Below are 25,487 nucleotides of genomic sequence, written 5' to 3'. Positions count from 1 at the left end.
AGATTAACAAAGAATAAGGAAAATGGGGGATTCTGTTTTGCCTCATTTCCCCACTCACTGCCGCCCTACGCTGACCCCAGGTCCTGGCCTGCATCACTCTCCTCCTGTCCGGAGCTTGCTCTAGCTCTTCCCGCAGGACGGTCTCCTCGGCTTTGCTTCTGAGAAAACCTTTACTTCTCCTTTACCTTTTTTGATTAAACTTTTTATTTTGAAATAATTGTAAATTCATGTGTTGTAAGAAGTAAGTCAGAGAAATTCTGCATGTCCTGTACTCAGTTTCCCACAAAAGTCACATCTTACAGAGCTACAGTGTCAGCTCTGAACCAGAATACAGGCGTTGCTACGCTTTTGCTTCTCCTCACTGGTGTGTGGGCATGCATGTATGTGCATGTGTTTGAGTGTGTTGGGTGTGCGTGTGTGCATGCGTGTATGCATGTGTGTGTACTTAGTCCCATGGGTTCGTCTGTCCACCACCACAGCCAAGATACATCTTTTCTTCACCCCCACAAGGCTCTCCCATGTTGCCCGTTTGTAACCATGTCTCCCCACCTCCACTTTCTACCTTCTTCCTTACCCCCTGGCAACAAATAGTCTGTCCTATGCTTCTATAATTTTGTCATGTCAAGAATACTACATAAATAGGATCTAGTATGTATGCCTTTTTTGCTCAGTGTAATTCTCTGAGATTCATCTGCGTTTTGGGGTGCATCCACACCCACCATCCTTTTGATTGCTGAGTGGTGTTCCATAGGGTAGGTGCACCTGGTTTTCTTTACAGAACCATTCATCACTGGAGAATATCTTTGCTGTTTCTAGCTTGGGGAGATCAGGGGGAGAAAGTGGTCCAAGAGAGGTTGGAGAAAGAGCCTTCACATCCCCCTTCCCCCCCCCCCCCAAATATATAATCAATTATTATGCAGCAGCATTAGAAAACGAACCAGTAATGAACCACTTGCATTTTCCATGCTGATGAACTGATTTGACTTGTTTTGGTGGCTGCAGAGTAGTCAATCACATGGCTCTACCGCACTTTGGTGGGTGATCCTTTAGTAATTGACACTCATCATCACCGGGCTTAACACACCCGTTTGCAGGTGGCCCCCCAGCCCACATCCTCACATCCTCACTCACTTGCTGGAGTGAAGGGCTCTCAGAAGCACCCCGTCCGTGGGCACAGCCAGAGTGTACTGGACTCATTGTTTCTGCTGTGCTGGGCTTGCTAACACCATGCCCTGACTTTAAACAACGACTCTGTCAGACCCTCACTTAAAAGGTATGCTTTAAAAAAGCAGACCCTCCTAACATTGACTTATGGTTAATGGAGTAGCAGGGAGTAGATCTATCCCTTTCCACAAAACAAACAAAAATATACGAACCTACAAAAAGCTACTGGAACTAACCAGCCAGTTTAGAAACTATGCAAGATGTAAGATTAATATAAGAAAACCATTTGCATTTCTACGTACTAGCAATGAACAATCAGAAACTGATATAAAAATGCCGTTTATATAAATCAAAAAAATAAGAAATACTCAAGAAATCTGACAAAGGATGAGAAAGACCTATATACTGAAAACTATAAAATGTTGCTGAGAGAGATTAAATAAAAAACCTGAGTAAATAAAAAGATATGCTATGTTCTGGATCCAAAGACTCTATATTATTAAGATAGACATATTAAGTAGACATATAGATTTAACACAATCCCAGTCAGAAATCCCCAAAACCTTTTGTTTGAGTCGAAATTGATAAACCTGTCCTAAAATTAAAAATAAAATACAATAGACTGGGGGTGAGGAGCAAAAAAGAAGAACAAATTTGGAGGACTAACACAACTTGATTTCGGACCTTACTATAAAGTTGCGAAAATAAAACTATTGTTTCAGCATACCAATGGACAAATAGATCAATGGAAAAAAATGTTTTACGTTTCAGAAGTGGATCTACTTGGATAAGCAATTTTCAACAGAGGCACAGACAAATAGTTCAGTAGAAAAAGGAGAGTGAACAAATGGGGCTGGAACCGCTGAAGGTTTACCCACTTAAAAAATTGAACTTGAATAAACACCTCTCACCCACACAAGAAGCAAAGTAACTCAGAATGAACCGTAGGCCTAATTTTGGAACCTGTAACAATGCAAGTTCTAGAAGAAAATGCAGGATAAAGCCCTAGGCAGCAGGGGTAATCAGAGAGGCTCAAACTGAAGCAGAAACTCTGGGTTAGCTAAGCCTTTTGCGATATGACAACAAAGGTGTGACGTGAAAACATCTGGTAAATCGGACTCCATAGCATTTAAGAACTTCTGCTCCAGGAGAGACACTGTTGAGAGGGTGAAGAGATGAGCTGTAGACTAGGAGAGCGTATTTGTAGATCATACATCTGATAACGAACTTGAATCCAGAATATTAAAAAAACAAAAACAACTCTCAAAATGAACAATAGAATAAAAGCCTAATTTCATAAATGAGAAAAAGAATCGAGCATATACTTTGCCAATGAAGATGTATGGGTGTCAAATGAGCACAACATCATTAGTAATTAGGTAAATGCAAATTTAAACAATGAATCCCACTGCACACTTGCTAGAACATTTAAAATGAGAAATATTGTCCACACGGAAATCTGTGGGGCTGGAACTTTACATGCTGCTGGTGGGAATGCCACATGGTACGTCCACTTTGGAAAATAGTCGACTTCTTACAAATTCAACATACACTTGCCACATGACCCAGCCACTGCAGTCTTAGCTCTCTACCCAAGAGAAAGCGAAAGCTGTGTCCACTCCAACACTCTCGCAGAGATGGTGACAGCAGCTCAAAACTGGAGACAGCACAAAGGCGTAGCGACATGTAAATGGATAACCCAACAGCGGCACATCCATAGGACGGAACCGAGAATGAGAAGGATTGAGCTGCTGATACACACAGGGACACAGACAAGTCTGGATGTGGTTATGCTGAAGCCAGAGGAAAACACACCACAGCGTGATTTGTCCACATACAATTTTAGAAAACGTAAGGCCATCAGGAGGACAGCGGGGATTTATAGTGCTATGTGCATATGCTAGGAGAAGAGAAAGATCTCAAGTCAGTCTCTCAAGTTCTCACTTTAGGAAATTTAAAATGTTGCAAATTTAAGAGAATGGGAAATTCTGGGATGGAATGCCAAATAGGACAAAAGAATCAAACTGCATTACGAATCTGTGAAGTAACCGTTGAAAGGGGCAGAGTAGAAGGGCCTGCCCAAGGAGCCTTGGAGATGAGTGGGGACAGTAAGAACAGATGCATGTTTCACGTAAAAGGAAGTCACTCCCTGGACAACGTCTCAGTAGTTCTGGGGTGGAACAGACTCCTGTGACGCTGCTGTGCAGGGGGTGTCCCTCTTGCAGCTGCCCACGAGGACAAAGGTGTCTGGACTTACCTGGAAGTGTGTTAATGTCAAACCAGAGTGTCCAAGGCCAATGAAGGATGCTTCCAGAACAATGCGAGACGTGACACCCCTCACTCCACACTGGCCATGCAGACGACGTCTTCACCTCTGTGACACACAGACTCACTTCAAAGCAGAACATCTGGCATCCAGGCCTCTTCTGCCATCTCACTGGCCATGTGATGCAGGACGAGTCCCATGACCTCTCATGAAAGAAATGGACCAAACACTTCTGAGGAAGCTCCTGGCTCCAGAGGACTCAGAGGTCCCTGTTTCCCTAGGTTAGTGGGGTGAGCTGCATTGGACACCTCCACAGTCAATCTAAGTTAGGAGAGGGCCACCTCTCTGTGAACTGAGTAAATTCTAAAGCAAGAAGGATTGAGGACCAAAACACGTAACAAGAGCAAACGGACAGAAGAAATGCAGGTTGACACAGCCCTCAGTGATCTTTACTGGGTGACTTCTACTCAGAAGTCACTAAACCGTGGGAAGGGGAGGATAAATGTGTAGTTCACTGCCTAAAAACCTTACATCCTAAATGATGTATTAAGTAATGCTCGGTAGAGGAAAAATGACTTGGACTGTGTGTAAACGGTAGGACCCTGTGGGGGACAGCGAGGCTGAGGGGTGCTAGGAGGTGAGGGCAGGCCACAAAGCAAGGAAGAGCGGGCGGCATTCCGGTGCTGAGGCAAGTGATGGTCTCGTTTGACCATCTGCCCCAGGACTCCAGAGGTCAGCGCTGGTTACCACTGTGCCCAAAGCACCATCTCTAGGGGCAGCTGCCAGGACTTAGGGGATGGCGGCATGTTCTGTGAGAGCTCCCCTAGTCTAAGAGGACAGTGTCACTGGGCAGAGAGGGTGCGTGAAAGATAGGCCTGGAGTCCCACTGGTGCTCTGTGCCCCTCACTCCCCACTGGACAAGCTGATACCTCTGCTCTTGGCCATCATGTATAACTTCAGCCTCCGTGGACTAAGCGTTAAGTTAGTGAGACGCCGGGTCTCCAGGTTGGTGTGGGAGAGAGATCTCTGCACATGGTCCTACCTGCACCCAGATGACAAGGTGGTGCTTGTCTTGCGTTGGGACATTTTGGAGAATTAGGCAGAATATTGTTTCTGCTGAGAATGAAGTAGGTTAGGATTCTGAGAAGGAAGAAGGCTGTTTTCTTCTTCTTGCTAAGGGGGTGGTCTGGAGATGAGGACTTGAGCACTGCACTTGTAATTGCCCAGGTTTACCTTTTGTCTGAACCACAAAACATAGAATAAGTGGCTATAGAGCAGAGCTGGAAGGGGCTTTGACATTGATTTTGGAGGTAGCCTGACCCCAGACACCACGTCCCTCGCCCTGGCTTTCTCAGCATCCGCATTCATTGACTAGTGCTGTCGTAACAAAGCTCCCCAAACCAGGTGGGTTAGAAGAGAAGCACAATGTTCGCTAGAAGTCTAGGACCAGGTGCGGTGGGGAGTTCCTTTTGAGGCTGTGAGGGAGAATCCGTCCAGGCCTCCCTGAGCTCTTGGGGTTGGTGGCATCTTTGGTGTTCTTTGGCTTGTGGACACGTCACCCCTCTCTGCCTCCATGTTCACATGGCCTTCTCCCTGTGTGTGTGTCTGTGTCCAAACATCCCCTTTGTGTAGGGACACCAGTCGCGTTGGATTAGAGTCCTATTCTATTCCAGTGTCATCTTGAGCTAACTAATGACATTTGCAGTGGAGATGTTTCCAATAGGGTCACATCCTGTGGTCCTGGAGTTAGGCCTTCAGCATATAGATGTTGAGGGGATACATGCATAACAGCATTCTGTCCGCACAGGAAGCCAGTCAAGGCACAGTCCAGGAAAAGGACGAAGTGCACTGTGTCCCTCACTGTCTGGTGCAGCCCTGGGCACACTCTGCAGGGACTGGCCCCTGGTTGTGCCTGTCCTAGCTAATGGGTCAACTGGAGCCAGCTGTGCCCACAGGGCAAGACGTGGTCTGGCTGTGCCTCAACTTCCTCCACCGTGACATGAGGAGGGATGATGCCACCCCTACTCCACTCTTCTGGGGAGACCCCAAGAGTGTCATTCTGACTACTGATGCTCTGTGCAGTCCCATCTCCTCTGTGTCCTGAGTGCCTGCTGGCAGGGATGGTATCTAATGACTAAAACACATCTGACCCTCCTCCACCTGCCCCAAGCACAGGCCTCACTGCTATTCACCTGCCACCCACCTGCCTGTCCTGCTGCTCAAAGCAGAGGCTGAAACCCACCCGGGTTGCATTTCAGAAGTCTAGGTCTGTCCCCGACTTATGAGTTGGGGGGCAGCCTTTTGGACTGGGTTCAGGCAAGGTGAGCCAGTCTACACCTGTGGCTTAGGTTTCTCCCTTGCGGCCCCCTCTCTTTCCACCGGATTTTTCTGGAGCGCCTCCAGCCTGCTAGATTGACAGCTCACTCCTAGCTGGAGCAGAGTGTAGGAAGCTGTCTTTGCAATCTTTCCCTGCAGCCCCGCCTGCCTGCCAGCAGCCCTGCAAGCACACATGCGCGTTGCCCTGTTTACCCTGGCCGTCAGGCTCTCCCTGCTGCCCTGGGAAAACAGAGTACTGTCCAGAGCAAAGTCCTCATGTGTTTCCTCTTTAAAGGTGGGCCAGCTTTTGAAAGAAATGTTTCCTGCCTCCCATTACACCCTCTGGTTTCTTCTATCTGTCCCCACCTGTGGGACAGGGTGCTGACCTTCTGCCCGGGATGGGCCAGCAAAGGCCTGGGACGAAAGCCAAGCTGGGGGTGTGCGACCTGACGGCCACCTCCCGGTTCTCCCCTGCAAGCACTGTACACGGAGGCCCGACCGGATGGGGCTGTGTAACTTGGCATGTTCTTTCTTCGCTGCAGTCTCTGTGCCAAATTTGGCTGTGTGCCAGTCTGTGGTCTGAGGGTCCAAGTGTTTTGGGAGGTGGGGGGACTGCCGGGCCTGAGGGGACTGTACCTGTGGGCTTGTCTCTGTCTTCTTTTTTCTTGCCTGCTTTGTTTACTGTTCATTGCATGGCGCTGGGCATGGCTGTCCTCATCTGTGGTCACTAACCCTTTGGTGGCGAGCCCCATGCCTGTGTCTTCCTTAAGTGGCTTCACAAACACCCCCGCAGCCACCCTGTGTGCCAAACGCTGGGCCTGGCGACGTTACTGCCAAGGCCTCTGGATGCGTGAACTCCCGTAGTAGTGCTGTGCACCAATCAGCAGGGCCTATTCAGATATAGAAAACTGTCCCCTCCCTTGAAAACATACATCAAAGGGCCTCAGCCCAGAGTCCACCGTACCTGAAGCCGTGGCGGGCACCCACTCTCCAAAATGCCTGTGTCCTGTGCATTCCAGACATGTGATGAACGGCTAAGCCTGCCATGGTGGCCAGGTTCTCAGGGAAGCAGGAGTCCGCTGTCCAGTTAGAGCCCGCCAGCTGGGCCTCACTCCTGAGAGTCTGGAAGTAAGCCAGCCCAGAGTGAGAGAGTCACACACTGTGGCCTGGGGTGACAGTTACCCTTCCTGGGTGAACAAAGGCCCACTCTGCTGGGAGCACAAGGCAGGCTGGCCGCACATGCTGGTATCTACAGAGGGTGGTGGCTAAAGGGAGCTCTTTGTGGGGTAGGCTGGCCTCCTGAAAATGGGTGATATCATTCCTTGGAGCCAGGTTCTCTGGGGTCAGGGCTAAGTGTGAAGAGGCTCAGGAGTCACTGCTCACTTCTTTTGGAAATCACAGAAGTGCCGAAAGTATGGGTCTCCTCACGAGGAGGAGATGTCTTGGCTGTATTTGTTGAGTACATTGAGCTGGCTCGGGGAGAGCTGGTTGTGAGTCCTGACCTGGGACCTGCCCACTGCCTGTCCTCACATGGTTACAACACCCTCCACCTCTAGGCAGCCCTCCATGCCAGTGGGGCAACCCACAGGCTAAGGGCCAGTTGCCCCTTTACGACAAACTGTCCACTTGTGAGGGCTGTGGGGAACCAGGGCGGCATGTGTGCAAGGCCCAGGGCGAGTTCAGAAGTGTATGTCCGGCCTGGCACCGGGACTCTGCTTCCTTCACCTGCTCTGTCCTGCCTCCCTAGTGTGAGTGCGGGGTCTGGGGATGCACATCAGGGAGCAGATGGCGGGTCCTGGTGGGTCCCGGCCTGAGGGGCAGTGGCTGGGTCAGCTTACCTGCTGCACTCTGGGGAGTGATTTGACCACATGCCATGGTGGGCTGCATGATAGTGACACCCTAGCTGGCACATCAGCCCCCGTGAATGTCCTTTCGTAACTGTCATCCTGTTTTAAAAACTTGGAAGTTTGTGGTGTTGCTGTCTACCTGTGGAGCTGCACATGATTCCTCAGGAAGGACAATAGCACCCACCTGCCGCTGTCCGGCCCAGGCCTTACTTCCCACCTTACAGGGGACAGGGACCAGAAGGAACCCTGCCAGAGACAAACGCCTGTTCCCCATGGCCCTGGGGACTGAAGGGCAACCGGAGTGTAGACATGCTCTCATGGCCAAGGTGCCTGCTGGCGGCCAAGTGCTTGCACCATTTCTAGCCCTCACACCTGCTCTGATAGGTGAGAATCACTGAGTCCTTCCCCTGAGGACACCAGGAGTCAGAGGACTTGACCTTGGGTCATCCCACCACCCTCCTTCCCCAGCCTCTTGCATGTCTTTCTGGCTGTATCTGTGAAAGGTATCACAGGTCCATCCCCTGGGTCTCCCATCTCTTCACCCATGTGGCTCACAGTCCAGTCTCTCATCCATCTAGACTCTATTCAGGGGGCAGAGGGACCTTTGGGAAATGCTCACTGAGCTATGTCCCCCTCCTGTTTGGCTTCCTCTTGCTCTTATAATTCAGCCTCTTCTCAGCACATAGCCAACACTTCCCCTGGCCACGGCTGTGGCCTACCCCTCTGCTGTGCTCTGTCCAGCCTCAGGGCCTTGGCACTTCCTGGTCTGCTCCTGGTTTGGAGCCTGGAATCTGACTGCATTCCAGTCTCTTCCTCGGAGAAAGTCACAGCACTACTCTGGCTTGGGGTCCAGACTGCAGCCCACCCCTGCACAACTGTGCTCTCAGGGAAGGCCAGATGCCTGAGGTCCCACATGTGAGGCTGGTCCCACCAGCCTCAAGACCTGGTGCCACCCAGCACCCAATCATCTGCAACTTGGTCCAGGTGTGAGTCAGGCTCCCAAGACCTGGGGCAGTGGCCTCTTCCCTGCATTCAGGCCCCATGGCCAGAAATTGGGTCCCTGTGGTGGGGACAACTGACCACTCCTATGGATGTGAGCAGACACGTTGTGTCCTAAGAGCGTGTCCAGACAGACTGGATTGGATGTCCAATGCCGGCCCATAAGCCCTTGAGTCTACGCTTCAAAATTGTTTGTTCTCAGTTTTCAGGCCTACAAAGGTGACCTTGAAATGATCACCCAGGAACAGCCCCGAGTTTTCTGCTCAGGAAAACGGATCCTTTCAAAGGGTTTCCTAGGTGGCCTGGGACAGTAGCCACTTCGAGGGGGCCTTTGAGACAGCATCTGATCCTTCACACATGAAGGTATTTGAGACCCCCAGAGGACTAATAAGATCGCTCCTGTGGCCTCCCCCAGTGTCACAGCATCCCCATCTGAGGTCTGTACCGCTTGGAGTAAGTCTCTACTCATTTGAAATGGAACAGTCCAAATTTAAAAATAAAAGAGAGAGAAGATAAGGATGAAGTACCAGTGAAGAGATCACCAAAGCTGTCTGTCTCCATGGTTTGCCTTCCTGATTTTTCTTACAGCCCCGGTGTCACACTTCCTTGTCATCAATTTCATTTGCTAACATTTTTAAATTAAAATTCAGTATCATCAAACAGGTCGTAGAGTATGAGCAATATTCCCTTTGTTCTAAAAACCCCCATGTAATGAAGCTGCCATTCACGATTGTTTTCCACCGGGCTGCTTATTAAAAAAAAAAAAAAGAAAGAAAGAAAGCGAGATTCCCAAGTAACAGACATAGGTGCGTTTTCACAGCGTGGGGTCCGCAGGAATGAAAACCTCACCAACCTGTGAGGTTGGGTGGGGGCTGGGGAGCAAGGCTGTCAGATGCTCATTGGAGCTGATTGTTTCTGAGGCTATGTGACTGCTATTCGTGTGTCCTGTGGTGTGTTTTATAGACTGATGTCACTTTGTGGAGATAAATTATTAGTTAAATGTTTATAGATGAATGCATATTTGCAGTGTGGTGGAAGCAAGACCAGGAGTCTGTGAAGTTGCAAGAAGAGGCTTCGGAAGGGCCATGAGGACCAGGCGCTGAGCTGTGGTGCCCATTTCTTGTGACAGACCTCTGCGTAGGGAGACAAGGCTCCTAACAACCAAACCCCAAGTCCCCTCCTAGAGAGGAAGCCAGGCCCTTTCCTCCCATGTTCAAGGGTCCCACAGGGGGTTTGTTTATTTGGTTTGCTTTTAATACCTGAACCAACATGTAAAAATCTAGTGATTTCTGGCTCCCTTTACAAAAACCAAAAGATCTGGGCCCACAGTGTCTGCTTCCTGCCCCCAGCACCAAGATCCAGAAGCCACTTATTAGCTGTGCCCACTGTCCTCCACACCTTTCCTTTCCGCTGGGTGCTGTGTGTCTGAGCTGTGGCCTTGCCCTGTGGGGTGTTCGGATAGGAGGAAAAAGCTTGTTCCTTTCCAGCTCCTCATTACTTGCTGTCCAGTGGCCCTTGGCAACTCGCCACAGAGCCTCAGTCTTCCCACCTTTACAACAGCATGACAGTGTGACCTTGGATGGTGCCTGCTGGTACAGTAGAAGGCTCACAGAAGGGCACCGCTACAGAAACAGCCCTCTGTTCTGGCTGGCTGCGCGTCCTCAGGGGACACTGCTGGCCTCCGGTGCCTCCCAGAACACAGAGCAGACCCCTGGGTACTCTGTGCACAAGGAGCGTGCTTACCATCTCCCTCTAACCAGCCTGTTGGGGGGTGAAGACAGAATCACTCAAAAACAGGTGGTTCCCCAGCTGCGGTCCCCTCCCTAATAACAAAGGACCTGGGAGATCAGAGTCCGGGCAGGAGTCACGTGCTGCCGAGAGGCTGGGGGACATCTTGAGTTTGTTTGTAACTAATATGGAAAAATGAAGATCTTTTTAACTCGCAGTAAATCCGACTCCCCGGCAACATCTGTGGTAAAATGCTCTGAGCATGCGCAGTCACCGGTGGGGAGGGCGCGTTTCCCTTCCGCCAGCACCGTTCCCCTCCAAGCTGTAATCTTATCATACTTAACTGGTTCCACATAAACAGATCTATGCAGATTTTCAGTAGTTTCAGCTGAAACCTGTTAAGAACAGATGTGCAAATGGTTGCCTGGCACTGATCTGTTTAGATTTATTTTTCCATGAACAGTCTTTTCTCTCTGCCCCTCCTTGTAGGGGGAACAGTGGAGAAGGTGGATCTGTCACAAACGTGGATCGGACAAGCTTCCGAGTCCTCTGCAGCCAGCATTTGCCACTGGTTTTCAAACATGGTTTGGCCCACAAGGCCCTGAACACAGGGTGTGCCTTCGATGGCCAGTGTTTACTTCAGCAAGTAAGTTCTAGACCTCTGAACCTTTTGTTTTTTGTTTGTTTTTTTTTTTTAAAGGGGAGTGGGCATATAAAAAAAAAAACTCCTACAACTCAACAACAAAAACCAAACAACCTTATTTAAATGCAGGCAAAGGACTAGAATAGACATTTCTCCAAATATGGCACACGGATGGCCAATGGGTGTATGAAAAGACGCTCAACATCACTAAGAGTTAGGGTGATGCAAATCAAAGCTACGATGAGACATCAACTCACACCCAATAGAAGGGCTGCTATGAAAGAAAAAAAGAAACGGACAGAAAACAAGTGCTGGAGAGGTTGTGGAGAAAAGGGAGCGCTCGTGCACTCCTGGTGGGAATGTAAAATGGTGCAGCTGCTGTGAAAAACAGTATAGAGGGTCCTCAAAAAAATTAAAAGTAGAATTGTCTTATGACACAACAATTCCTCTTCTAAGCCCAAAGAATGAAAAGTGGCATCTCAGAGAGATTTCTGCACTCCCACCTCTACAACAGGCTTACTCATGGCAGCCAAAACGTGGAAGCAACCCAAGTGTCCTTCAGCAGCAGATGACTGGGTAACAGAATGTGTATACATGACACACAGTGGAATAGTCCTCAGCCTGAAAAGGAAGGGTTCTCTGACACGTGCTATCCCACGGATGAACCTGGAGGCCGCCATGCTGAGTGAGAGAAGCTGGTCACAAAAGGACAAACGCTGCGTGACCCCACTTACAGGAGATCCCTAGAGCAGTCAAACTTATCGAAATGCAAGTGGTGGTGGTGGTGGGGGTGGGGTGCCAGGGCTAGGAGAGGAGGACAGGGAGTCAGCGTTTAATGGGACAGTTTCAGTGTTTCGAGGTGAAGCGTCCTGGTGGGGCGGGGGCGGGGGTGGAGGGTGATGTGGCACTGCCGATATGCTTTCTTGAACTGTACACTTATAATGACGAGAACAGTAAAAATAAAAGTGGGGCAGGTTTCGTGGTGAAGCAGGCCTTGTAGACGGTGCAAGGGCTTATAGTTGGTGAGGGGACGCACCCTCAGCCAGATGCCGTGCCCGTCAGCATGGAGGTCACAGCCAGGAGGGGTGGGATGAGAGGGGCTGCTGCCCTTGGTCTGAATTTCTGTTCTTGCGAACTCTCTCACCACAGTCCCATTTCCCACCTGACGGGTTCTCCCGGCACCCAGATCTCCATCACAGTCTACAGCTATCACTGGGAGTGTGCCCTCTGGGCATCGTGGGTCCCTCTCTCAGTCTGTGCCTCTGGAGTCCAGGGCTGTCCCTCTGGGCTATGTCACCCCTGCAGCTGGCACCAGGTTCCACCTCATTGGCTCCCGAGCTGACCACAGGCTCCAGCTTCCTCCCGCAAGTAGGCTTCCATCCCTGTGATGGGGCCTGCCTTAGGCATGGGGCAGTGGAGGGCTGAGTGGGGGCTTATGGCAGGTGGGCCAGCTGGGAGAGCCCACGCCACTTGGCCATAAGGTCCGGGGTCAACCACTTCGCCCCAGTGTGTCTCTGATAAAACGAGGGTGAGGGCAGAGTTGGGCTTCATGATCTATAAAGATTCCAGGTTTTTAGCAGCTCTGTCTTCCTGAACTCTGTCCAGGCTGGTCACTCGTGCTGGGCACAGCATCCAGGAAGCCTTGCAGGCCTGTGTGGCTTAGCCCTAACAGGGCATTCTGGCTGAGGGTTAGCACAAGTATCTCTGTGTTTTTTGGGAGCAGGGCCCTGGGGACATGCCCAGGGATCTGAGTGCTGAGGGGAACCAAGGTAGAGCAGCCTTTACAAGGTGGGCAATTCTGCCGCCAGATAGGACAAAACTTTTGGCCTGGCTTGGGCTCGTCTGAGCAAGAAGAGGCAACACCAGACCCAAGGGCAGAGCAGGCTGGCCACATTTGCTCTAATGAGAAGGAAAGAAGGCTATCCAAGCATTCATTACCACTTCAAAGGGGTTGCAAGAGCCCATTTGATTCCCAATTATGATCCTCCTGGCCAGGGGGTGTCTGGGGACAACCCCAGACTTGGGGAAGAGGCCCAGGGCTTCTCCGAAAGCTGAGAGCTGTGGGGAGGACCCAGCTCTGGGGCCTGCTTCCAGCCCAGCCCCACACGGGCCCCACTAGTGGTTCATCGTTGCTCTTGAAAGCCGGCATGTTCTCCAAGCTTTTCATGTCACCTCCTTGTTTCTTTCTCCTGATTCTTTTCCCGCCTGCTATTTTTGTTATCTTGATTTTTTATCTTGATTCAAAAGCCTTGATTTTTATCTTGACTCCTTTATTTACTTAACTTCATTCACTAATCTCATTTGTAGCCCTGCTGGTTTGGGGGCCACACCTCTGAGCCCAGGCCTGACACCTCTAAAGGGGTCTGTGGCTGGAATCTCGTTGTCATCCAGGGAACCTGAGAGCGCTCGGCAAATGAGCCAGGTGCCTCTGCCCAGCGGTAGCCCTTCCTCTTGTTTTCACCTTCTCCGTCCGTTCACTCAGGGTGCCACCCCGATTCACCAGCGCTCCAGAATCCACACTCACATCCACTCACTACTCCGAGGTCCAGAGATGCTCTTCATCGATACTCGGTGGGGTTTCCCCAAAATGACTGACAGCTCCATGGCCCTTTTTTTCAGCCACAAACAAAATGGAACTTAGAAGATGTGTGTGTGTAAGCACGCTTGGGTGCCTGCCTGTCTGATACACACACTCTTAATGAAAAACAGGATGAATCGCAGAGAACGGCAATGTGATGGTTACAGAAAGCTACATGAGGCATAACTCATTACCGATCTGCATTTTGTTCAAACCGAGATACTCAGGCAGAATAACTCCTCTGTGCGGGAACGCATTCAGCTGTAGCACTGACTAATAGCGCAGCCGAGGGTCTGCTTGCATTTCCCCCTGTGTGCCTATTTTCATAAGTTATAACTCAAGCGTGAAATTGTTTCAGGCTGCAAAGTGCTGTGAAGAGCACAGCACACAGTGTGGGGAACAAGTCTTGTTGTTGTTACTTAATTTAGTGGGGCTGTTTTTAAGCCAGAGTGGTGGGGATGTCAAATGGGAGCTTTTTCTAGCAACGTGGTTTCATTAAGCCCAAGAAAGTTTGGGATTTTAGTGCCCTAAGCAAACTTCTGATGCCTACAGGCAGGGGCGTCTCTGGGTACAGGTGTATGTTTCTGTTTGGTACCGGCAGGACTGTCAAGGGGCGGACTGTGGGTGCAATGAAATCAGAAGTGTCAATGACATCGGCCCGACTCACCTGCCCAGAACTAGAAAACTCCTATGTTACCAAGCCAGCAGCTGCCTGGACAGTGGGGCGGGGCAAAGAGAACCGAGATGAGTTTCAGTGATGCCTCTCCTTCCTGCAGTCCAGCAGGAGGGGACACTATTTCATATGTGAATTTAAAGAAAGAAAAAAATTTTTTTTATTTGGAACAGGAAAATTTGAAAGACACAAAAAACTACAGAGAATAATTTAACAAAATCTCAAGGACCCGTCTTCTAGAACTAGCCAGTGTTAATCTTTTGTAATGATGACTCCAACGTCTTTTAGGTAAAATACTTGAAACATTGCTGATAAAGCGCACCCTTCCCTTTATTTCACAGGTGGGCAAAGCAGGAAGCAGGAGAGAGGAGGACTTGACCGAGATGGACTATCTTTACACCAGTGGTCCCTTGTGAATTAGATCCTTGCAAGGAGAATACAGCCGGTAAGAGAACACCGCCAACCCACTTCAAAGATGAAGAGCTGGGGGCTCCTGTGGAGGTGCATGAGGACCTCCCTGTTCCCAGACCTGTGCTGGGCTTAGGGGATGGAACAGAGGACAGGGGACCCCAGCAGGAGGGAGCGTTGCAGAGGCACCAGGGCCTGGGTCATTCCCCAGGCAGTGACAAAGAGGCAAGACAGCAACACTTGGGGGGCAGCCAACAGAAATCCACGCACTTCATGGGGTGTGTTTTAATCAATACTAAGTCACGACTCTCTGCGGAGGAAAAGCAAAACACCCTGCCCCATGTGGGACTATGCGAAGGCTCTGTTTTTACCTATGGATTGCTCCATCTGTGAATCCTCGCATACCCTTTCTGTCCCCAGATGGCATGTGAACCTTTTGAGAGTTTTTTAATAAGTGAAATTGGACAAGGGCCGAGAACAACCTGGCGCAAGTCTCCTGAGCCCTTCCGGGCGCAGCTCTGCAGCGCATGTGGCCGCCAGGTTGGGGCTGCGGTTGTGTCTGTCCCACAGAGCCAGGAGCGCTCAGAGATGCCAGGCGCGGCAGGCCACCCGCCGGTGCCTCATTGGGCAGACCCCAGCCTTCCCGGCACTGCAGACTCTGGCTGTCCAGGGGCTTCCCAGACTCAAAGCTACGTTTCCGCGCCACAACAAAGCAAAACAAAACAAAACAAAAACAAAAAAGGCGGGGCCTGTCTCCTCTGGTTGGTTGATTTGATCTCCAAAGAGTGTTTGCTGGTCATTTCAGAGGGACTGAAATGGGAAAAACATAGGTAGGGAGGACCTGGCAGCCTGATTTCGTGGGCGTCTAGGCTTCAGGAGTGCGCAGGCGGTCACCACAAGGGGCACCCTCCTGAGCGCCGGGCGGGCGGCCGGACGGTGTGCACACCTGGCAGCTGTGGTTTCTCAGTTTAGCTGCTTCCCAGGCAGGCCTGGGAAGATGCTCTGGGGGAAAGCATCTCCTCTAGGGTCAGTCCTCGCCCTGAGCCCCGCCGGGAGAACTTCCAGAGGCAGGTTCCTGGCGCAAGTCCCTCCTGCTGGCCCCCTCTGACTTGGACAGAACGGGCTCAGACACAAGCACTCTGGGGCTGTGTTCAGTCCTCAAAAATCTGTCCAGAGGAGGTTGCTAAGAGGCGGGGCATTCCATCGGCCTCTCTTTTCCTTTAGTTGGGCACGATGCCACCTTTTAAGCAAGACACCTCAAACCAGCAAACAAGCAAACCTAAAAGGACTGGGCAGTCTCCACTACACCATGCTAACCTCCTGGTCTGGTGCCTCAAAGAAAACACCAGAAAAATGGTCTCCAAGCTAGATCGACTCCAGTTCGTTTCCATGGAAAGCTCTCAGCTGCTGGAAAGGTGGCTATACAATGGCCCTGTGAAGAGGAAACTGAGCAGGAAGATTAAAACTGATTCCTTGAATTGGTTTCTTATGCTGAGTTTGCGGGGTTCTTCATATATTGTGGATACAAGTCCCTGATTAAATGTATGATTTGCAAATGTTTATAGCTTGTTTTTTCATTTTCTTAATGGTTTTTGTTTTTAATTTTGAAGGACTCCAATATATCTTTTTTTTTTTTATGGGTTATGCTTTTGGTGTTGTATCTGCAAAATCTTTGCCTAAACCAAGGTTGTAAAGATTCTCTTCTGTTTTCTTCTAGAAGCTATAGGTATTTCAATCTATGGTGATCTCATTTGAGTTCAGTTTTGTATATGATGTGGCTCGAAGTTCTCTGTCTTGCCTGCTAATATCCCAGTATCCTTGACATTGTTTGAAAGATGGACATTTCTCCCCTGCTTTGCTTTGCACCTTTGTCAAAAACCAGTTGACCCTACTCGTGTGGGTCTCTCTTTGGACTCTCGATTCTGTACTTCCATTGACGTTGGTCTTCTCTTTTTACTCCCTTGATTATTGTAACTTCATCATAAGTCTTGAAATCAAGCAATGTCCTTTCTTCAACTCTGTTCTTCGTTTGCCAAATTGTTTTGATTATCTTAAGTCCTTTTCATATCCATGGGAGTTTTAGGATCGGTTTCTCAATTTCTACCAAAAAAACAAAAACAATTAAAAAACCAACCTACTGAAGATGTTGATCAGAATTGCAAGGACTCTATACATCGATATGGTGAGAATGCACACCTTGATAATACGCTAGACCTTCTAACTTGTAAACACGGTATCCAATCAGCCTCTTTCATTTCTCTCAGCAATGTTTTATGATTTTCAGCATCTAGATCTTGTCCGTCTTTTGTTAGTTTCACCCTAAATTTTTTACATCTTTTCACACTATTGTAAATGGTGTTTTTAAAACTTATTTCCAGTTGTTCATCTCGAACAGACTGAAATACAGTTGACTTTTGCACATTAACCTTGTTCCCCAAATCTTTACAAAACTCACTTTTCAGCTCTAGCAGCTTTTGCTTCTGCGTGGTTTTCCACGGAGTCCCTTGTGCCATCTGCAAAAAGAACAGCTTTACCTATGCATTTCCAAGCTGGGTCTCTCTTATTTCTATTGCTGGCCGTGCTGCACTGGGTAGTGTCTTCAGTACAACGTCTAGTAGGACCCATGTGGGTCTGTCACCCTGCGAGGGACACGTCGATCTCCTGCCACTGAGGATGATGCCGGCTGCATGTTTTCGGCACATGTTCCTTCCAGGGTGACGGACTGCCCCTCTATTCTTAGTTTGCTGAGAGTTATCAGAACTATTTGGTGGATTTATCTAATGATCTTCCTGCATCAATCGTGACTCAACACAGTTTACTAGTGTACCGTTTCACAAGTCCGAGTGAAGTGAGGAATGCTCACCTCTCTCTACCTCCCGTTACCCTATCTGTTTATAATATAATTGTCTGAAATATTTCTTCTACATACATTTAGAATCACATTAAACAGTATTAGAGCTTTTACCTCAATCGTCAACATGGTTTAGAAAACTCAAGAGGAGAAGGAACAGCCGCTATCTTTATTGGTGTTTTTGCTCATTGTGTTCTGTATTCCCTAATGATGTTCCAGGTGTCTCTCTATTACTGTTTCTTTTCTGTTTAGAAAACTTTTAACCATCCTTACGTAGTATGTCTGGTGGTAGAAAACACTCTTAGTTTTTCTTTTTCTGAGAATGTCTTTATTTTTCTTTCAGCACTTGAGAGCATACTGGCCTCCACGGTTCCTATCAAAATTTTTTTCATCTTTATAACTGTAGGTAAATTGTCGTTTCTCTCTGTTTTCAATACACATATATTTTTTTCTTTTTATTTTTCAGAATTCTGACAGTGCTGTGTGTCTTGATATACATTTCTTTGGGTTTAGTCTGTTTGACGTTTGCTTAGTTTCTTAAATCTGCATTTGTGTTTTTGCCAATTTTGGGAAGTTTCAAGACATTATTTAATCAAGTACTTTTCCAGTTTTGCCCCCTTTCCTCTCCTTCCAGAATGCCAGTGTCATAGAAGTTCGATCTTTTGTTGTCACCCCACAGGTCCCTAAGGCTCTGTCTACTGTATCCAGTGCATTTTCTTCTCTTCTCGTTATGCAGCCTGGATATGTAGTATCACCCCATCTCCATGTTCACTGCATCCCTTCTACTCAGCTGTTTGGCACCTCCATGGAGGTGGGTTGTGGTTGTAGTTGTTGTTTTGGGCACCGTATTTTTTAATTCTAAAATTTCCCTGTGGTTCTTCTTTCTATTTTATCTTTCTTGCCTGCAACTTCTAATTTTTCCATTTGTTTCAAGCGTATTTCTCATTGTCCTCTGGAGCATTTTTATGATGGTTGCTTTAAGATATTTGTCAGATAATTCTAACATCTCTGTCACCTTGGTGTTGGCATTTATCAATTGGTTGCTTTCATTCAGTTTGCAATTATCCCGGTTCTTGATACAATGAGGGATTTTCTGTTGAAACCTATATGTTTTGGGTGTTCTGTTTTGAGAGCGGGGATGGCCTTTTCTGACACTGCTCCGGCAGGAGAGGCGGGGGTATGTACTGTCCAGGTCCTCCACTCGGCCTCCGGCCTCGGTGGACACAGAGGTAAGAGACAAAGGGGTCTTTGTCTTCCTGCTGTGTGGGGTCAGAGTGCTGACCCTGATGCCCTTGCCTCTAGCTGTCCGGGTTCATTGTTTATTTGATTCTGAATAGAGGGGACCAGTGACCTTTGGGGACATGAGTTTGCAGAGGTCAGGAGAGGTCTAAAAAAAAGCTAGAGGATGTTTCCAGGGTGCTGGGCTCTGCGACAGGAGCCTCCGCGGGTGTCCTTGTGGAAGGAGGAGGATGGTGGCGCTTGTTGGGAAGGAGCCAGGAGTCTGGAATTAGAAAAACCTGGGTTCAAACCGAGACTCCACACTAATGACACAAATGGCAGGAGTTTGGACAAGTCGTTTAGGGCTCCGGCTTCCTTCTCGCATGTGCGATGGGTCACATTGCGCCTCCCTGGAAGGTGGTGGTGGGCACTGGGAGGTCATGCCCGCGATGTGCTCAGACAGTGTCAGGCTCACAGCAGCTGCCCCACTGCGTGCTGGTTGTCGTTTCCATTGGGTTGGCTCCGAAAGGTGGCAGGCTCCATAGCCCCAGAAGCTGGACCCGAGCGTAGGCACAACCGTGTGGTAGGGGCAGGTATCCTGGTTGGTCTGGATGGGGGGCCTAGTAGAGCCCAGGACCTCACGGGGACCTGTGCTCCCCCATCAGAGGACGGAGCGACCTCTGGGGCTCCCAACCTGGAGAGGTCACTCCAGGTCGCTGCTTCAGTAGCAGCAGTGGCTCCAGCCTGGGAGCAGCTGCCACTGGCTCTAAGACCTATAGCTGTTGCCTCTGGGGCCCAGAGGGGGCTGAACATGAAGAAGGGGCAGGACAGGCTCTCCAAACACCCGCTCATGCACTGGGGTGCTAGCCATGGGCGCCAGGCTGAGGCCAACCTCACTGCGACTGCAGGGCGCTGCACATCCACTACACCAATGAGATGGGTTTTGCAAACTTATTATAAACAGATTACATTTCTTATCCTAATGTGGCTGTTGGCTATCTGCCCACAAATTTTCGCCTTCAGGGGAAAAATAATTGCTTGAGCTGGGCCTTCAGCACCTTTACTTTTTCTCGGGGCTCATTCCAGTTTCCCTTTACCCCAGCACACACATACACACATACACATGCACACACACAAACACACAACATCGCATATACACACAGACACACGTGTTACACACATACAACCACACAGACACATGCATACACATGCATACATGTGCTCACACAGACATGTGCGCGCACACTCGCCCTCACCTGCATGTGCCAGTCGTGGGCCTGCCAACCCCTTTCTGATGCTCTTCCTCTGCCTGCGTGAGCTGGGGGAACAGTCCCTGAAGCTGTGGCTGGGGCACTATTTCGGCTGTTCAGGAGAAGTCCCCCATGTGCACCACACATCTTCATTTGACAAACTCACTCGGGCTTCTGCTTCCAAGCGCTCTTCCCTTCGGATTAACCCTTAAATTGCTTACTTTGTCTATTAGTGTCTGATGTAGCTTTTACATAGGGAGAGTGAAGCCCAGGGCAGGGAGATCACCTACCCAAGGTCCCCACTGGTTAGTGGTTGAGGATTCTGGACCCTCCCCCACAAGCCAGGACACTACAGGGAGGGCACCCCTTCAGCATCTGGCAGTCCCTTGAGGCCAGCAGTCCAATGACCAGAGCTGACTGGAAATGTCCACTGGGTACACTGAGGTCCAGCCAGACAGACATGACAGCCCTGGCCGTGGGACCTGTGCTAGCTTCCATTACACTGCAGTGACTTCCCTAGAGAAACTCAGGTGCAGGTGCACACAGCCCCTCCTCTCCGTGTCTCTCTCGCTCCCTCTCCTTCCTTTCAGAATGTCCTCCCCAGCTTGCTCTAACTAGAAAAGCAGGTGCAGCTCTGCTTCCTGCCCAGTGCGGCTGATGCTCCCTGCATGGAGGAAGTGGGTGCAGGCGGGTACCCAGGCTGGCCTGTGGGGGCCCAGCATCAAAGGCCGGGAAGCAGCTCTGCCTCCCCATCCACTGGTGGGTCAGAGGTCTCGCAGGGCAGCCCTGTTCACCACCTGAGGCACCGGCTACTTTGATGCGCAGGAGCGGGACAGCTTTCTCTGGATCTTTCCCTGTGTGAGAGGTCCCATGAGCAGGCAGTTTGGGAGAGAGATTCTTGTCAGATCAAGAGCACGTTGTGCAGCTGTGGGGTGTGTGTGTGAACAAGCCTGATATCGACATAGACATGGTACACACATGTGCAACTCAACCTGCACAACCATAGCACATGCACACACTCACACCCGCACTCACAGTCACACCAGCACAATCACAACACGTATGCACTCATTTCCATACAACTACAGCACACACGCACACTCACACCAGCAAAACCACAGCACATGTGCACACATACCTGTACACACACAGTATGTGCACACACACAGCCCCTGAACACACTCACACTCACACATATGCACACACTCACACCTGCAAACACTCACATATGTTCGTGCACAGCACTGTGCACACACATGTGCACACCTAGCACATGCATGCACTCACACCTACACACACTCACAAATGTGGCACACACAGCAGGCACACACACTCACACATGCACAAACTCGCCCCGCACACAATCACACCTGTGCACACTCACACATATGTGTGCACAGCTAGACTCATCCACGGAGGGGACATGTTAGGCCTCTCACTCAGTACTTCATTGGCTCATCTAAAAACAGTCCCTGCTGGGCGTTTGTGAGTGACCAGTCTGTGTTCCTGTCCCCTCTGCGGGGACCACCTGACAACCAGCCTCTGTGGGGCCAAGGGGAGCCCGAAGTGGGGCTGAGCCTTCCAGAGGGGCAAGGATAGCTTTGGCACCTGTGTGCGGAAACTTGCTCCCAGTATGCCGGGCAGTCAGTTGGCCCTTGAGTGCCAACGTGATCACATTTTGTTACACGCAGGTAGTGAATGGTGCTGCCGTCAGTCTGACCAGTTGCAGGATGTTAGACGTTGTGTTGCATCCCGTCGTCAGCAAATATGAGCAATGCTGCCTGAACACCCATCCAGGCCGCATGCTCACACCTGTGTGAGAATGTCTGTAGGCTAATTCTCAGAGGCAGCATCTCCAGGTGAAAGGGAAGTGTGTCTGTCGCCAAATTGCCCTCCATCCAAACTACCATTCTCCAAACACAAAGATGAAGAGCACCTGGTTCCAGACACCACTTGGAACACAGCACAGGACCGCAGCAGGATGGTCTGAAAGACGAGAGGTGGATCTCAGTGTGAATGTCGACTGTCCTCCCCTTTCTGTGAGCAGTGGCGAGCGTATCTTCAAACGCTTGGCTGTTTACGTTCCTGCGCCTGCATCTCCTCGGTTCACACCGCTCCCGGTTTTCCGTTTGACTGTTGGTCTTTAATTAATTTCTAGGAGCCTTTACATATTAGAGATATTTGTACTTTGTGATATTAATTAAAACAGTTTTCTCGCTGTGACATTTGCATTTTGAATTTGTTTATGGTGGGTTTGGCCACGCAGAGAAAACTTGGTTCTTCGGTGGTCATTTTCAACCACTGTTTTTCCCTTTGGTTTTGTGCTTTGTGCTAATAAAGGCACTCTTCCTTCTGGAGTGAAAAAGTAATGGTTATTTTCTTTTGCTTTTATGGTTTTTTTTTTTTTTTTTACACTAAATACTTGGCTTATAGGGATTTGGTTAGATATATGATTCAAGTACAGAGTCACCATTTTTTTCTCAAATGGCTGCATGTCTGTTGTCCAAATACTACTTCCTGAATGACCCTCTCTCCTTCTGGTGTGAACGCCACCCGGATTCTCTCCCCGAGGCTTCGCTGGCACCCACCATCCCTGGGGTTTTTACTCTAAGGAGCAGACGTGCCTTTAAATGAGCGGCACGTGGCGCATCGCTCAGAAGCTCAGACCAGGAAACGCCCCCAGAGGCCTTTTTTAAATCTCTGGTTTCAAACACAGAGAAAATGGTCTCACTATACAAATGTTACCTTCCTGTTTGCTTAACTCCCACCGCCGACACCCGCTCCCTGCAGGCGGCCTGATGGTGTGGGGGCGGGCAGTCCTTCTGCCAAGGAGTAAGAGGTCAGGACATCTGGGAAAAAATCTAACTCAGAGTGGCTAAAAAAGGCTTTTATTGGTCAACGCCTGAACAGTCAGACTGGCCAATTCAACAAAGTCGGTAGGGCTGGGTCTCAGTTGCCTTCCCCCTCTTGTCTGCCTCTTTCGGGCTGCCGGTAGATCCCCACCCTAGAGGAGGCAAACAAGCAGCTCAGCTCACAGCCCTTCCCCTCGGCAGCCAGATGACATGTCCACTCGTGCCCACTTCCAACACCCTCCTCAATGACGAAGAATCAACTCCTGCTTGGAGACCCACCCTCCACTCCAGGGTTAGATCTTGTCTGTGTCACCGGGTCACCTTCTTTTGAACCCAGCTGTTACAGCACTAGTCCACTGAAAAATTATGTAGATCTTATTGAACTCCGATGAAACAACTCCTGGACAAATTTTGCTCCTGCTCCAGGGCGTCACAGAGCAGCAGGGTGGAAGCGCTGAAACAAACCTACTATTCATTTTCCAAGAAAGATAGAATGTGCCTGAGGACGATGTTGAACCCCTCCTTCCAAATCCTGAGTCTGTTGATGGCTCCCATCTTAAGGAGAAAAAAGAAAGAAGGGACTATGCCCGGACCCCATGCAGAGTCAAGGCCTCTCCACGGAACCCCCAGAAGAGGGGGTCCCTGCCCGTCTCCTGGTCCGGGTCGCCCACCAGCAGCTGGGAGGATCTCCCTGAGGGTCTGAGTGTGACCCTGAGTTCCTTAGACTCAGAGTCCTGATCCTTCCCAGAAGGTGCAATCCCTGAGGCAGGCGACGTGCTGTTCTGAGGACCAAAACCGGGACACACCCGGTGTGACACCCATCAAGTAGGTGCAGACAGATATCCCGGCCCCTGCAAAACCTTATCTCTTGCAGGACACGCACAACCACCTTCTCCAACTGTCTCATGTAATTTGAGGTTCCCAGCAATGAAACATGCCACTTGACACTGTCAGGACACAGTGCAGGATATTTTGCTCCATTTGACTTTGTTGAATTTCAGTGCCACTTTCACATTGTTAGAAATAATATTAGTATGGTTACCTACCCGTTTGTGGTGACAGGTGATAGAAACCCAATCCAAATGGGCCAAAACACAGAAGAACATCTAACAACTGACTCAGAAAATGTTCTCTGAGGGCCGACCACCAAGCAGTTGGGGCCAGAGCTCTGTGAATATCACCAGGACTGGGGTCATCTCCTGGCTCTGCTGCTGCTTCATGAGGAAGCGAGATGCTAGTGGCAGCGCCCAGCCCAGCCCTGGGCCCCACCCTGCAGACCCTTGTGAAGGGGTAGGACCATGAAGTGGGGATTGGCCCTGGGAGCAAGGTCCAGGCCCAGCAAGGAGGAGCCCCATCTTAACTCAGGAGGTTTGCTTTCCCTAAGAGGAGAGCTCCTGTGAGCCCTCCTGGGCGTGAGTGACATCACAGACACCCCCAGACACAGCCCCCACTCCACCGTGAAGGACAACCAGACCTTTAAATACAGCTGCTTCCAGTAAGACAGCCCTGCTAGCGTGCAGGCGGACACCCTGGGCCTGCCCACAGGTCCATGCTTCCTGGCTGGACTCTAGACGAATGTGTGCTTGACCCCTTCCCATGCCCCACTCAGTGTGGGGCTGAGGGATGTGGGTGACTGTTGGTGTCTTCACCCTCAGACCCCACCGTGCCTGCCAGATGGGCTTTCCATACCCAGTGGCTGGCCTTGGCGTCGCCTCTCCACTCTGCCCAGTGGGCCTGCAGAATTGGATTGGCTGTTTGCCTCTCTTTCTCCGAGATGGACACATGCCCCATCCTAGTACAAGTCTGCTCACTTACTGTGGTTATGGGATGACACTTCTGTCACATATAGCCCCTTCCTTTTTGCCACTCGATGTCCCCTTGCGGCATGGCCTCGGCCATGGTGCAGTGTTCATGGAACAGGAATCTAGGTGTTGTGCCCCTGCATGGAAGTGGAAAGGTGGCCATGCTGTCATCCACAGCGTCCGCTCCGCTGCTCTGAGAGTCCGGAGCTGGGCTGAGTCCAGTCGCCTCGGGAGCAGCAAGGCAGCCCCCATGCCCCACGGAGGCACCGACAGTCCTGCTCCTGTGCTGGCCTCAGCCTGTTCCTGCAGCTTGGGGCTCCTCTCTCCTGCCGACTCTGCACATCTCCGTAGCCCACTCTTTTTGCCAGAGTCACCGGGAGCCAGCCATTCTGCTGCCCAGCGCCCTAGCTGAGGTTCTGGTGTTGGCTGCATCTTTCCTGGTTTTACAGATTTGTTTGGGCTTATTTCCTTCCTTTCTCTGCAGTTTCCATCTAAACCCTTTCTGGTCATGCTGGTGAGCCTCCTGCAGCACGCTCTCCCCAGATTGGTCAGTACCTCTTGCTTCCCTCCAGCACCCTGCTGTTCTGGGGTAGGTCTGGGCAGTGGTCCAGACACAGCTCTCCATGCTGACACCGTCCCCAGGCCCAGATGTTCCCTCCCTACATTTTCCCTCTCCTCTCTTCTCCTCCAAAGTCACAAACTTGGAATGAATACACCACCGGTAACACCAGTCCATTCTATTTCCTCCTTAGAACTTCAAAGTGAATCCAAATACAGTGGATTTAGACTCAAAGATTATTGTGCTTGGAAGAAAACTTAGAAACCATTAAAGGTCTTTGCTCAGTGCCACCTCTGATCGATTGATTGTGGCTGACTGGGTTTCCCCTCTGGG

This window comes from Rousettus aegyptiacus, unplaced genomic scaffold (assembly GCF_014176215.1).
Source record: "Rousettus aegyptiacus isolate mRouAeg1 unplaced genomic scaffold, mRouAeg1.p scaffold_m13_p_7, whole genome shotgun sequence".
Lineage (NCBI taxonomy): Eukaryota > Metazoa > Chordata > Mammalia > Chiroptera > Pteropodidae > Rousettus > Rousettus aegyptiacus.
This window is presented reverse-complemented; position numbering follows the sequence as displayed.